This window comes from Cebus imitator, unplaced genomic scaffold (assembly GCF_001604975.1).
Source record: "Cebus imitator isolate Cc_AM_T3 unplaced genomic scaffold, Cebus_imitator-1.0 Scaffold966, whole genome shotgun sequence".
Lineage (NCBI taxonomy): Eukaryota > Metazoa > Chordata > Mammalia > Primates > Cebidae > Cebus > Cebus imitator.
Window position 1 is genome coordinate 101,646 of NW_016108281.1, and position 13,271 is coordinate 114,916.

At 33.0% G+C, this 13,271-nt stretch overlaps 1 pseudogene across 1 annotated transcript; it reads left to right on the forward strand.

Moving 5' to 3' along the window:
• Positions 1 to 4,687: 4,687 nt before the first annotated feature.
• On the forward strand, positions 4,688 to 5,954 carry LOC108298461 (annotated as a pseudogene). Its single transcript, XR_001822586.2, has one exon. The product of XR_001822586.2 is annotated as a heterogeneous nuclear ribonucleoprotein D-like (transcript).
• Positions 5,955 to 13,271: the final 7,317 nt, after the last annotated feature.

Genomic DNA, 13,271 nt, shown 5'->3' on the forward strand with positions numbered 1-13,271 from the left:
AGAGAGAGAGAGAGAGAGAGAGAGAGAGATTCCAAAATGGATGATCAAAGCCAAAAACTTTATGTTAGAGTTACGAGACTATTGAAAAAACAGTCATAGTATGAGACACAAGTAAGAAATAAAAGTTTTACAAAAGAGTCAAGACAAATAGATTCTTTGGGGGGTAACAAATTGATTTTTAATCTCTTCTTCAACTTGCAACTATGCAAATGTTTATCAATAATTTCATATTTGTTGATAATTACTATTTTGGTTTCCAGACAATATTAGGAGAAAAATATATATTCTATCACCAGCCATTATTTAAATGAATGCTTACTTTTATCAATGTTATACATGCTTATAGTGTTTTTCAAAAAGTATATATTATTAGAAATCTCTTACCAAAAACCTATCATTCACTAATGTCCCACTCCTTACCCTAAAAACAAAAACAAACTCCTGCTCTGCAAAACTATTTGTTTTCAACTTCTAAAGAAATTTTTTTATGGGTTAGTCTTTGTATTCATAAATAATGTGCTCATACCTCACTGGTCTTTACTAATTTTAGACAATCTGTTAAGTTAAATACCCATAGTTCTTTTTGCATACATTCAGTGTTTTTATATGTTAAGTTTTATTGTTGATTGCAGAGACAAGTACTGTACTATGATGTTGTTTACTTTCTTGTACTTTTGTGATTCCTGTTATTAAAAACTATTTTTTCACTTAGTTTACTTTCTATGTACCTGTCTTTAATTCTTTATAAATGCTCCATCAGTTAAACATAAAATTATATTCCAGATGTTTAGGCATCATATAATCTATCAAAGCCATTTTTCTTCAGAAGACCTCCTTTTCATATCTCCGAGACTTCTTTGATCTGGACTAGGACTTTTCTAAGTCTGATGTAAAACTTTCATCTTGAAACAAAATTTTGGTTATTTATATGCATTATACGAGAGTCTCTTATATCCTGAAAATTGTGCCTTCCTCTTCTTTGTTTTATGTCTTTCATTTACTGGATACACATTCTACAACAGCTTTCAAAGAAAGGTATACCAGATTAAATATTTGGTGACTATACATGTCAGAAAATGTCTGCATTGATTGATAATTTTACCTGCTGTCTTTCCAAATTGTTGTTATGTTTCATTTGTTCTTCTTGTCTTTTTGTTTGTGTTTGCTTTTTTATTTTTTTACTCTAATTTTAATTGCATTTAGAAAAGACAAGTAGATAAATGTGTGCTTTTGCCAATTGTTTTGTTAATAAAATTAATAATCCTTTTTTTCTTATTTTGCTTTTATTAAGGTTTTCTCCATGAAATCCGTTGCTTCTTGTCCCTTCCCATTGTCAGAGGCCAAAGTTAATTCAATCAATTTATAGACCTATTCTTAGGCAAAAAACATTAAATTATGTAGCAATCACTATTAAAAAATTACAAAGGTGAATAAATATTAGTTATCTACTCCAGTTTATACCTGAATGTTTCTCACTTTAGTCATTGATTTGTACAGTCACTGGATAAAGAATGATATTAACAAACATGCTAGAAGTTATAAATGAAAAGCAGAAAAGTAGTCCCAATTTTGTTATGGAAATCTTACAATCAGAGTACTGGAGGCCTATAGAGAATAGAATTACATTACCAGGATTTTGAGACTATGGGTCCACAGAGAAAGTTAGTTTAAAAATCCGGCTGGGCGTGGTGACTCATGCCTATAATCGCAACACTTAGGGAGGCCAAGACCAGAGAATCACTTGAGCCCAGGAGTTCAAGACCAGCCTGGGCAAAATGGTGAGATCCCATCTCTACAAAAAAAAAAAAAAAAAAAATGTGGTGGCAAACACCTATAGTCCCACATACAGGAGGCTGAGATGGGAGAATCACTTGAACCTGGGCAGTTGAGGCTGCAGTGAGCTGTGATTGCACTCCCGCGCTCCAACCTGGGCAACAGAGCAAGCTCCAGTCTCAAAACAACAAAAAAATTTTCCGCTGGATTAAATCCCATAAGTGAGCAATGTAAACAGTTCTGAACTAATTGTTCTCCATTAATTTCTCAATATTTATTAAAGTTTTAGATTTGAAATAAACTTATCCTCTTTATTTCAAAATCATGTCATATTTCATATGATACACCCTAAGTATATCTCTGTTCTACATTGTGATATACAGAAAAAAGTTTAATATTCTAAGTTGTAAAGCATTAAAAATATATGAGAAATAAGCCCTAAACAATTTACCTAATTGAAACAGTTTACATAAGTAATCTGAATAATTACCTGAATTCTCTATTTTATCATTCAATCCTGAATATTGTGTTAAAAACTTGGAACTAACTCTAACAAACAAGAATAAAGTAACCATATGGAAATATTTAGTTTAGTATAACTTAGAGTAGAAATAAACTAGAATAAAGGTAATTTCTAATCAATAAGGGAATTAACAAAACATGGTATATACCATCCACTATATATATGTGTATATATATCCACTATACATACATATCTCCACATATATATATATCATATATATGATATATATATATATATATATATATATATATATATATACTATTAAAAGGAAAAATGCCAGTCACTTGACTACATTTGTATAAGGTATTTCTTGAATGAGAAAATTAGAGATGGTAAAATGGGGGACAAAATAATCCACAGTTTTTATTTGCATAAGTATATAAGCATAGGTATCTATATATGGTATAATTACAAAAATTAGGGAAAAAGTACATAAGAATACACAGCTGGTATTAACATGGGATCTTCTGGATGGAAGAGGGAAATAATATAAGGGAATTTAAAACAATAGAAAAAGAAGTGAAGCAGTTAAATTACACACACAGCAAACTGAATTAGATGAAGATTAAAAAAATAATTTAAGTGATAGAGAACAAAGAGCTAATTTGTGGTATGGTGAAAGGTCTGGAATTTACTAATTTCCTGTTGATATTATTAAAAATATAATTTCGGCAATGAAAGAATGCCATTTTCATTGGAATGGATACAACTCCTTGCGCAAATAGAAAGAATTAAATAAGAATGATTCTGAAAACTGCACAATATTCCCTATAGCAAACCACTGTTATCTTGGCAGTGACTATCTGTTTTCAAGTAAAAGTCATGAAACATTGCCTTAGGTCTAATATATCAATTCTCAGAGGTAACTTCATTCCTGCTGACAGAAATTTCGGGGTTTTTTTACACAAATAAAGAGAAAATTGCCAATGGTAATCATTTTAGTGAGGCAGCTTCAAATGCTTTAGGTTGCAAAAGTATTGATAATGGAAAAGTTGGAGGTAGTCACTTTTAATAATAATCTATTAGATTAAATGTATATAATTTCCAAATGGATAAAGGGCTACAGTTAAGAAAGTACGCTAGCTTTGTAAAAATGCTTTTAAGTAAAACAACATGTAGCCTTCAGAACATGAGAGAACAGCATACAATAATTTCAGCTCAATGATACATTAAATGGAATGCTAGATATAAAAATATCTATAAGTTATCAGCCAATAGCGAATGTGTGTTTGTGGTATTTGACTTTCTGAAATTCATTAAAATGCCCCCAAAATTTCTACTAAGATACTAAAAAAAAAGAATTTGGGGTAAATTACAGACTATTACAAATACACCATATTGGAAATATGCTGATCATCATCATCATCGTCGAGTATTCACCATAGTGACATTTAGAAAAACTACAAGACTCCAGTGAATCATGCCAAGATCCATACATATCTGATGTAAACAGAGTTATCACACAGTATGCCCCTTAAATAAATGGGCTATGAGTAACATGAGAATTCTTCTTGAAGTAAAAATCAGTCACCATATCTGAAAAACAATGAATAAGTTTTGATGTTTTGAGAAGTAAGATTTTCTTGTTTTGCTAAACATCTAAAATGAGAAATGTAAAAGTTTCCCAAAGTCCTCAAAACTCAATACAGGCATACCTGGGGATATTACAGCTTCTGTTCCAGACCACCTCTAAAAAATGAGACACAGGAGTATCTGTTTTTCCAGTGCATATGAAAGTTTGACCAGGTGCGGTGACTCACACCTGTAATCGCAGCATTTTGGGAGGCCAAGAAGGGCGGATTATCTGAGGTCAGGAGTTCAAGACCAGCCTGGCCAGCATGGCAAAACCCTCTCTACTAAAAATATAAAAATTAGCCGGGTGTGGTGGCAGATACGTGTAATCCTAGCTACTAGAGAGGCTGAGGCAGAAGAATTAAACTGAGGAGGCGGAGGTTGCAGTGAGCCGAGATTGGGCCACAATAGTAAGATCAAAAATCATTGATGGCGGGTCACCATAACAGATATAATAATAAGAACGAAGTCTGAAATATTGCAAGAATTATCAAAAAGTGACAAAGGTACACAAAGTGAGCACATGCTGTTGGAAAAATGGTGCCAACAGACTTGCCCAATGAAGTATTGCCATGAGCCTTCAACACGCAAAAAGCACATCTGCACAGAGCAATAAAGCAAAGTGTGATAAAATGCGATCTCCCTACTATTGATCTTGAAGAAAATAGTCATAAATTGAAGACATATCGTCATTTAGGAATTTGCCTGTTCAATTCTTCTCTCCAAATACACCCCCAAAAAAATGGAAGGAAAAAAGTAAAGAAATCAAGGAAAAATAATTTCTTTTTAAAAATAGCAAAGCACTCTTCCGCCGCCATTCTAAATCCAGCTCCAATACAACGCTCCGCCGCCGCTGCTGCAGCCACCCGGACTGCGCTCCAGCACCCGCCTGCAGACAGCTCCGCCACTATGGAGGACGTGAACGAGTACAGCAACACAGACGAATTCGCAGAGGGATCCAAGATCAATGCGAGCAAGAATCAGCAGGATGACGGTTAAATGTTTATTGGAGGCTTGAGCTGGGATACAAGCAAAAAAGATCTGACGGAATATTTGTCTCGATTTGGGGAAGTTGTAGGCTGTACAATTGAAACAGATCCAGTCACTGGGAGATCAAGAGGATTTGGATTTGTGCATTTCAAAGATGCTTCTAGTGTTGATAAGGTTTTGGAACTGAAAGAACACAAACTGGATGGCAAATTGATAGATCCCAAAAGGGCCAAAGCTTTAAAATGCAATTAAAAAAAAAAAAAAGGGAAAGAACCTCCCAAAAAAGTGTTTGTGGGTGGATTGAGCCCAAATACTTCTGAAGAACAAATTAAAGAATATTTTGGAGGCTTTGGAATTGAAAACATTGAACTTCCCATGGATACAAAAACAAATGAAAGAAGAGGACTTTGTTTTATCACATATACCGATGAAGAGCCAGTAAAAAAATTGTTAGAAAGCAGATATCATCAAATTGGTTCTGGGAAGTGTGAAATCAAAGTTGCACAACCCAAAGAGGTATATAGGCAGCAACAGCAACAACAAAACGTGGAAGAGGTGCTGCAGCTGGTGGCCGAGGTCAGGGCCAAAACTGGAACCAAGGATTTAATAACTATTATGGTCAAGGATATGGAAATTACAATAGTGCCTATGGTGGTGATTAAAACTATAGTGGCTATGGTGGATATGATTATACTGTGTATAACTATGGGAACTATGAATATGGACAGGGATATGCAGACTACAGTGGCCAGCAGAGCACTTATGGCAAGGCATCTCAAGGGGGTGGCAATCACCAAAACAATTACTAGCCATGGAAAAGGAGAACATTGTAGAAAACAGGAGGAGATGTTAAAGCAACCCATCTTTCAGGACGACATTGAAGATTAGTCTTCTGTTGATCTAAGATGATTATTTTGTAAAAGACTTTCTAGTGTACAAGACACAATTGTGTCCAACTGTATAGAGCTGCCAATTAGTTTTCTTTGTTTTTACTTTGTCCTTTGCTATTTGTGTTATGACTCAATGTGGAATTGTTTATACATATTTTATTTGTATGATTTCATGTTAAACTTCAAATCAATGTTTCCTTATGTGATTGCTAAAAAAAAAAAAGCAAAGCATATTTTATAAAGTTTAATATAATTCTGATGGTACTTACAAATGCAAAACACTGAAACTAGTGCTCTAATTTTAGACCCCTATCAAAATAAAAAATATTTTATAATATAAGCAGGCACTTTGAGAAATAGACTAATGAATCCATAGTTTGTCCAGTAACACACTATTTTTGTTCATCTCTATGCTTAATTTAGAAATATATTATGAAATAATTATATCTAACATTCTTAAATGCTTTGTGCCATCGTTCTCTGGTAATCCAATGTCATATCACTGTGTAGTGGCTTTAAACAAACAGAAAAACGTAATAAAAAATTAAATTCTGATATCTAGAATGCCCTTTCTTGAAAAATATTAATCTCTCTGAAACAATAAAATGCAACAATATATTGTTGTATTTCACTATAATTGCCACAGAGAAAATGCAAACTTTAAAAATAATCACTTTTAGATTTAAACAACCAAATTAAAGTCTATTTGATAGGAATTAATGATTTGCATTTTACCTTTAGAGATTAAAGCACTTTGGATTAAGACTTGATTAATCATTTCTACTAATATTTTACTACATAAGAATAGCAAGAAATCTTGTTTATATGTATTATTCCAAGGAAGGTCATGCTATGACATAATTGGACAATGTTGAAATGCAAATGTTTCATTTGGACATTATTTTTATTCACAGAAATTTGGACTCAGTTGTCAAATATTTCCTTCTCCTTTGACACCTAAAATAGCATAAAAATGTGGTAACTGAAAATTCATTTATAATTAATCACTTCAGGAGGAACTCTATTTCAAAGAAAAATAGTTTTAGGGTTCACACTGCAAAGCAGATTCGAATTTATACCAGGTCCAGCATTTTTCTACAACATACAATCTATGAAAATAATAAACAACCATATTATTTGCAACTTCACAACATTGTTATTCCACCAAATCAATTTTTGATAAATAATTAAATGCTTTCCTAAATATGTCTTAATTATTTTCTCCTTTTTCCATAGTATATTTCAGTGACCACTTGTGTCCCTTTTCTTTAACTAGCACATTGGAAATGTGTTCATTACTGCAGTCTTTGGGAACTAAATGAAAATATATTTCAATTTCAAGGCCACATATCACCTTAAAAAGGCTACATATGGCCAAGCCAGAGAAAACAACTTTACATGTAGGTTGAGTTTACATGATGGCATATTCCCTGTGAAGCAAGAAAATTGTACATGTCATGTGGACAACGAGATCCTAAAATGCATGCTGGATTTTCATATGGAGTTGTTGTTCTTAGGTAACTTCTTAAGTTCTTAAATTCTCTAAGAATAATTTTAAAAAAAAATTCTGTGTAATCTACTAGAAAATATGACTATCATCCCTACCGCTAATCTAAATTTTAAGCAGAGATTTTTTTCCTTAAGTCTTAGAGATTCCCACTGTATATATTCATTTTCAACCTTATTCATTCCAAAAGACTACTTCGGTGGAGTAAAAACTTTGTAATATGATCCATTATTACACACACACACACACACACACACACACGTACGCACATGCGCACACACGCACACATGCACACAAACACAAATAACTTCCCCCCCAAAATGTGAGGGGAGCACATGAGGAGTCTTGGCTTTTGATAAGATGACTATGAAGAAAATTTTAATAACCAGTATTGAAACTTCTCTGTCTTACGTAATTCACTTATAATAAGCCAAAGAGTAAGATACACATACAAACATATAAGTGAGAATGTCACCTGGCACAGGATTCATGTTTCCTTATGATCTTTGTTATTATTTGAATAAAAAGATGACAAGGAAGATATGTATATGCCAATCTCACTCTCAGAAATTGTAAAATTTAGTCAAGAACTGATGTAATCAAGAAACTAACATTTCCAAGGATTGTCCTTAAAAAATAACTCGTAGTACATTTTATTTCAAAATGTTGGCTTTACAATGAGAACTACTTAAAAACGTTTTCCTAAAAAGTTGAATGTATTTGTCAATCTACAAGTTACCTTATCAGTATCTTGAAAAGAAAGTTGGTTTTGAGATGCATACGTGAAAACACCAAAAAGAAACTTCCTGTTCTGCCGTTAGAGAATTATACTGTGTGAGGAATGAAGTCTCAAATAAAGCTAGCACATATTCTCCCTAATGTAGCAAACCTCCAACTCTTTTCCCTTACATTAAGGCATAACATTTTTTAAAAGCGCCTTGCTCTAATGCACAGGACAGAATGCATTTATTATCATATTTTCAGCAGAAATTTCTCTTTTAAGGTAATTAGTGTGTTTAAATTAGGAGTTAGGAAAAAGTTTTCAGGAAATAAGGTACATTGCCCTGCTGTGACCCTACATAACATTTGCTTCCCACTGGAGGAGAGAAAGAACAATGTCATTGTCCTCACTGTTACCTCCATGCCTGGGACAGGGCAGGAAAGCAAGAAATATGAAATAAATGCATGAAAAATGCATTTCAGAGACTTCACTTAGTTAAAAACTTAAAAAGGTCCATATATTTAGGTTTTTAGCTATGATAACCTTGGCTTCAATGCCACCCTGAGACATCACACAATAGAGTTGAACCATTTAACTTTCATTTACCCTGAAAACAACAAATGTTTACCTAAAGAGCAGTTGATATATGAGTGTATACCTAGGTTTGCTAAGGTTCCAACCTAGAATGACTGCTAATATTTTTTGCCTTCCCATACACCTTGGATAGTATTGTTAGATTTATTTTTAAAATTTTGTTACTTCCTCAAATAATTTTTCTACTCTACACACTATAGTAACTTTGGTCTGCTGGAAACATTTGAACACTCCGTGACCTTTGTTTGAGTATCTTTCAAAATCCATGTGTTCCCTTTTCCCTCCAGTACCTAACACTTTTTCTAGTTACATAGATTGTTTTGCTCTCTTTAGCACATACAATTCAGGTCTAATCTTTACTCTTTGCCTGACTCTCAGAGCTAAAAGTGATTTCTCCATTGTCTCAGAATATATGCTTTGTCGCTCTGTAAAATATTAATTACATTCTGCCTTATTTATAGTTATTTATGAACTTGTCCAATTCTCTTCTACTTAATAATTCCAAAAGTTCCTGAAGTCGGAAATCATACTGTGTTCTTTTGGGGGGTTTCCTTTACTAGGAAGCAGTATTTCATAAACAGTAGAAACTCATTAAGATATTTAATGACCTAAACAATACACTTGAAAACTGAAAATTAAAATCAGACTTCTTGTGGCTTAGAATATTAGAATATTTAGGGTTAAATATATATATATATGTATACATATATATACATATATATATACACATATATATGTGTGTGTGTTTATTATGTATTATTTTTGTTACTTGAAATCATGTTTTTGAAATGGTGTCTGAATTCAAGTAAAAAATCATAATTCATGTAACAATGGAGACTTGTTTTTGTAACATGACTCACACTGATTGTAATGAGATGTTATGCAGCTTAGGGGGTCATAATCCATACCAATTTTAAACAGTTTTATTTGATCTTGTGGATCTGCTATTGTTCATATAAGTAGTCTCCCTCAACATGTATTCCACAAATGAAAAGAAACACAAATTTTCTTTATATATTCATCCAAATTGGTTATAAACCTATGTCAGCATTTTTAATGCCTCTGTATTTGCTATAAAATATTTATCTGACCACTATATGTTTTAGAAATAAAATTCAAGTAGTTTATAAAAACTAGGGCCAATGGAGAATGACAAAAAGGGGTCTGTGTAACTGACCAGCACCTATACAAGGAAAAATAAGAAAGATGAATTTTCCAGATAAGTTGTCTCATGAGAGAAAATTTAAAATATGGGACTAAAAATTGTATATTTAAGGTATTGATGTGCAACCAAAGGGATAATGAAAGAATGAGAAATTAGAATGGAATGGAAGATCGTTGTGAAGAGCCGTTCATGGCAGATGAAGAGATTTCTTTGCCTGAAGGTTTTAGGCACAAGGTTTCTAAGAGTCTAAAATAGGAATATTATTTCAGTGTATCATTTAGAGAAGAGAACTGGGTATCAGGGTATCCGCATTCAAGTGCTTGCTTTGTCACTCATGAGCCATGGATATGTTAGTGGGGATTTAATTTTCCAAAATTTGTTTACTAGTAAATATTAATACTTGTTGTCTGTCTCTTTTAGGGATATAAGAATTTTTTTAATGAGACAGTGAAGACAATATTTTTACAAACCAAAAGTGTTATTTTTTATACACAGTAATATATCATGTTAATAATCCAACAACTTTGATTGATTGATTGATTGACTGAGATGGAATGTCGTTCTGTCGCCAGGCTGGTGTGCGGTGGCATGATCTCAGATCACTGCAAACTCCACTTCCTGGATTCAAGTGATTCTCCTGCCTCATCCTCCAGAGTAGCTGGGATCAGAGGCATGCACCACCATATCCAGCTAATTTTTGTGGTTTTAGTAAAGACTGGGTTTCACCATGTTGGCCTGGATCTCCTGACCTCATGATTCACACACCTTGGCCTCCCAAAGTGAACTTTATTCTTTATTAAGTCTACAGCTCTGTAAGTCACACAGCCATATTAGAATGGGTAATAGCAAGTGGAGGGGAAACCATTTAGGAAGATTTTGTAAAAGCTCTGAAAATAAGAAATGATAAACTAGAAGAGTTTTAAAAAGAGAAAGAAACAGAAGAATCCATGGAAGAGAAAATTAAATGGAAGTTGCAGGGAAACTAATCATGTACCAGGACTTAATTATCATTTTTCACTTAACATTCAGTAAGTAACCATTAAATTTCTACCATGTGCTAGATATGCTAGAAACAAAGAAGTATGTAACTGTTACTTTTACTTACAATTTGTTTTTATACAGAATAAATTGTTTTTTGACAATGTAGCATGGGATTCCTTTTTATTCTTTATTATTGGTGTAACATTATAAAATAAGTTTAGGAGCTGGAGTTTAAAACTTAAGAAAGTTTCGTCCTAAAAATTATTTAGGTGGTTTCAAATTGTCCATGTCTTATAAAAATATTTCACTCACATAGTGATAATCACACACATATTAATTCATATTATTACTATAGTTTTCCTAAATTAGATAATATTTAGCAATTACAAAATTATAAATATTTTGCCTGCATTGAATCCTGTAGAGACAATACAATATCTTAACATACATTGGTCTTAGAAATAAAACAAAGAGTACTTAATGTTAAAATATTTGCTCTAAATGTGGGTCTGGGCTCAAAACTTGAGAAGTGGCACAGACTTTGGCAAATCTCTCTAAGAACGTTTTTCCATGGGAATTGATAATACCACCTGACCCTGGTAGATGTTTAAATGGAAGAATGCATAACACAGAAACAAGAATATACTAAGCATCCAATTTATGTTAAATGTATTCAAAGGAACTTAAAATTAAGAGTATAACACTGTTTGCATTTATAGCCATTCCTTCCTGAAACTTAAATAAAATATTACTAAAATTACATTAAAAGAATTTTTGTTTAAATTCATGAGCCCAAAGCACAATGAAAATTGGAAAAAATATTGACAAAAGAAGATAGAAAGAAAGGTGTTCAAGTAGTTAGTGATTTAACAGCCTCCATAACTCTAACTTGTAAGATAAAGGTGAGGAAAGTCCACTTCCCAAACCTAATAAATTTACAAGTAATGGATACTTATAGAAATAGAGATAATATAAATGCTAGAACTAGAAGAGTAGGTGGAAGATCCAGTTAGGAGGCAATAAGATCCCCAGATCGTCTTTACATTTTATAAGGCTAGACTCTGCAGAGAATCCTGGATAGAGAAGATTAGATATTTACTCCCTGAAGGGTAACACATAGGTTCTCTGAATTCAGGAACCAATGTTATAGTTAATCTTTTTAAAAAATAAGACATCAGATACAAAAAATATAAGAGCAGTACAGTACAAATTAAGACAAAGAAAATCCCTAGGATAATGGTGAGGAATATTTCAATATTACTTTTGTGCAGAATATGTCTTGATATAATCACGATATATTAGGATAAGAAGAGGGTTGAAAATGGGGGTGGGAAGTCAATAAATAATATTTGAGGTCAATACATAATGACTAAGGCTGAAGATTCAGGAACTGAAAATGTTATTTAGATATTAATATAAATGTTATTTAGATATTAATATAAATCAATCAATCAGTAAAATGCTTTAAACAGGTGCCTATGATATAGCAGGCCTGCCAATTTTTAATAAAAGTATGTTAGAATTATAAACATTTTAAACTATTTATAAATTGGTGGATTCATTTCTTATTGCAGTAATAACAAATTACCACCTCTTTCATGGCTTAAAATAACATACATGTATTACTTCACAATTATAAATGTCAGAAGTCTACAATCTGTATCGTTGGGCTAAAACTAAGGTATATGCAGCCCCATATTTCTTTTGGGGGCTCATTTTTAAAAATCTGTTTTCTTGTCTTATCCATGCACATTCCTTGGGCTTTTCCTCCACCTTCAGGTGCCTCACTCCCACATCTGTTTTCATCCTTAACATTTTTTCTCTCTATCTCTAATCTTTCTGTTTCTATTTTATGAGGACTCTTGTGATTAAGCTCGGCCCATTCAAATAATATAGGATGTTTTTCCATCTCAATATCCTTAATTATAGCAACAAAGTCCCTTTTATCATGGAAGGTAACAAATTCACAGGCTCCAGTGACAGGACTTGGGTATGTTTTGGGAGCCATCATTTGGCTTAATGCAGTTCTCTCTGACTCTCAAAGATTTATGTCAGCTCAGTGTGCAAAATAAATTTATTCCATACCAAGGTCCTTAAAAGTTTCAAATCATTAATAGCATCAATTCAAGTCCAAAATCTCTTCTAATCTCATAAACCCAAAAATCTGCAATTCCATCATCTAAATCAGCTACGTTTAAAATTCTGAGCATGATCTATCCTGGTCCAAAATTCCTGTCCATCTGTGGACCTGTAAAGCTAGAAAATAAGTTATGTGTTCCCAAAATACAATGTGGGACAATTATAGGATGCTAGTTATAGACATTTCTGTTTAAAAATGGAGAAAATGGAAGGATAAAATAAGTCACCAGGTCAGGCACAGTGGCTCACGCCTGTAATCCCAGCCCTAGGGGAGGCCAAGGCAGGTGGATCACAAGGTCAGGAGTTCAAGACCAGCCTAATCAACATAGGAACCCAGGAGGCAGGAGTTGCAGTCGGCCAAGATTGTGCCATTGCACTCCAGCCTGGGTGAAAGAATGAGACTCCGTCTCAAAAAA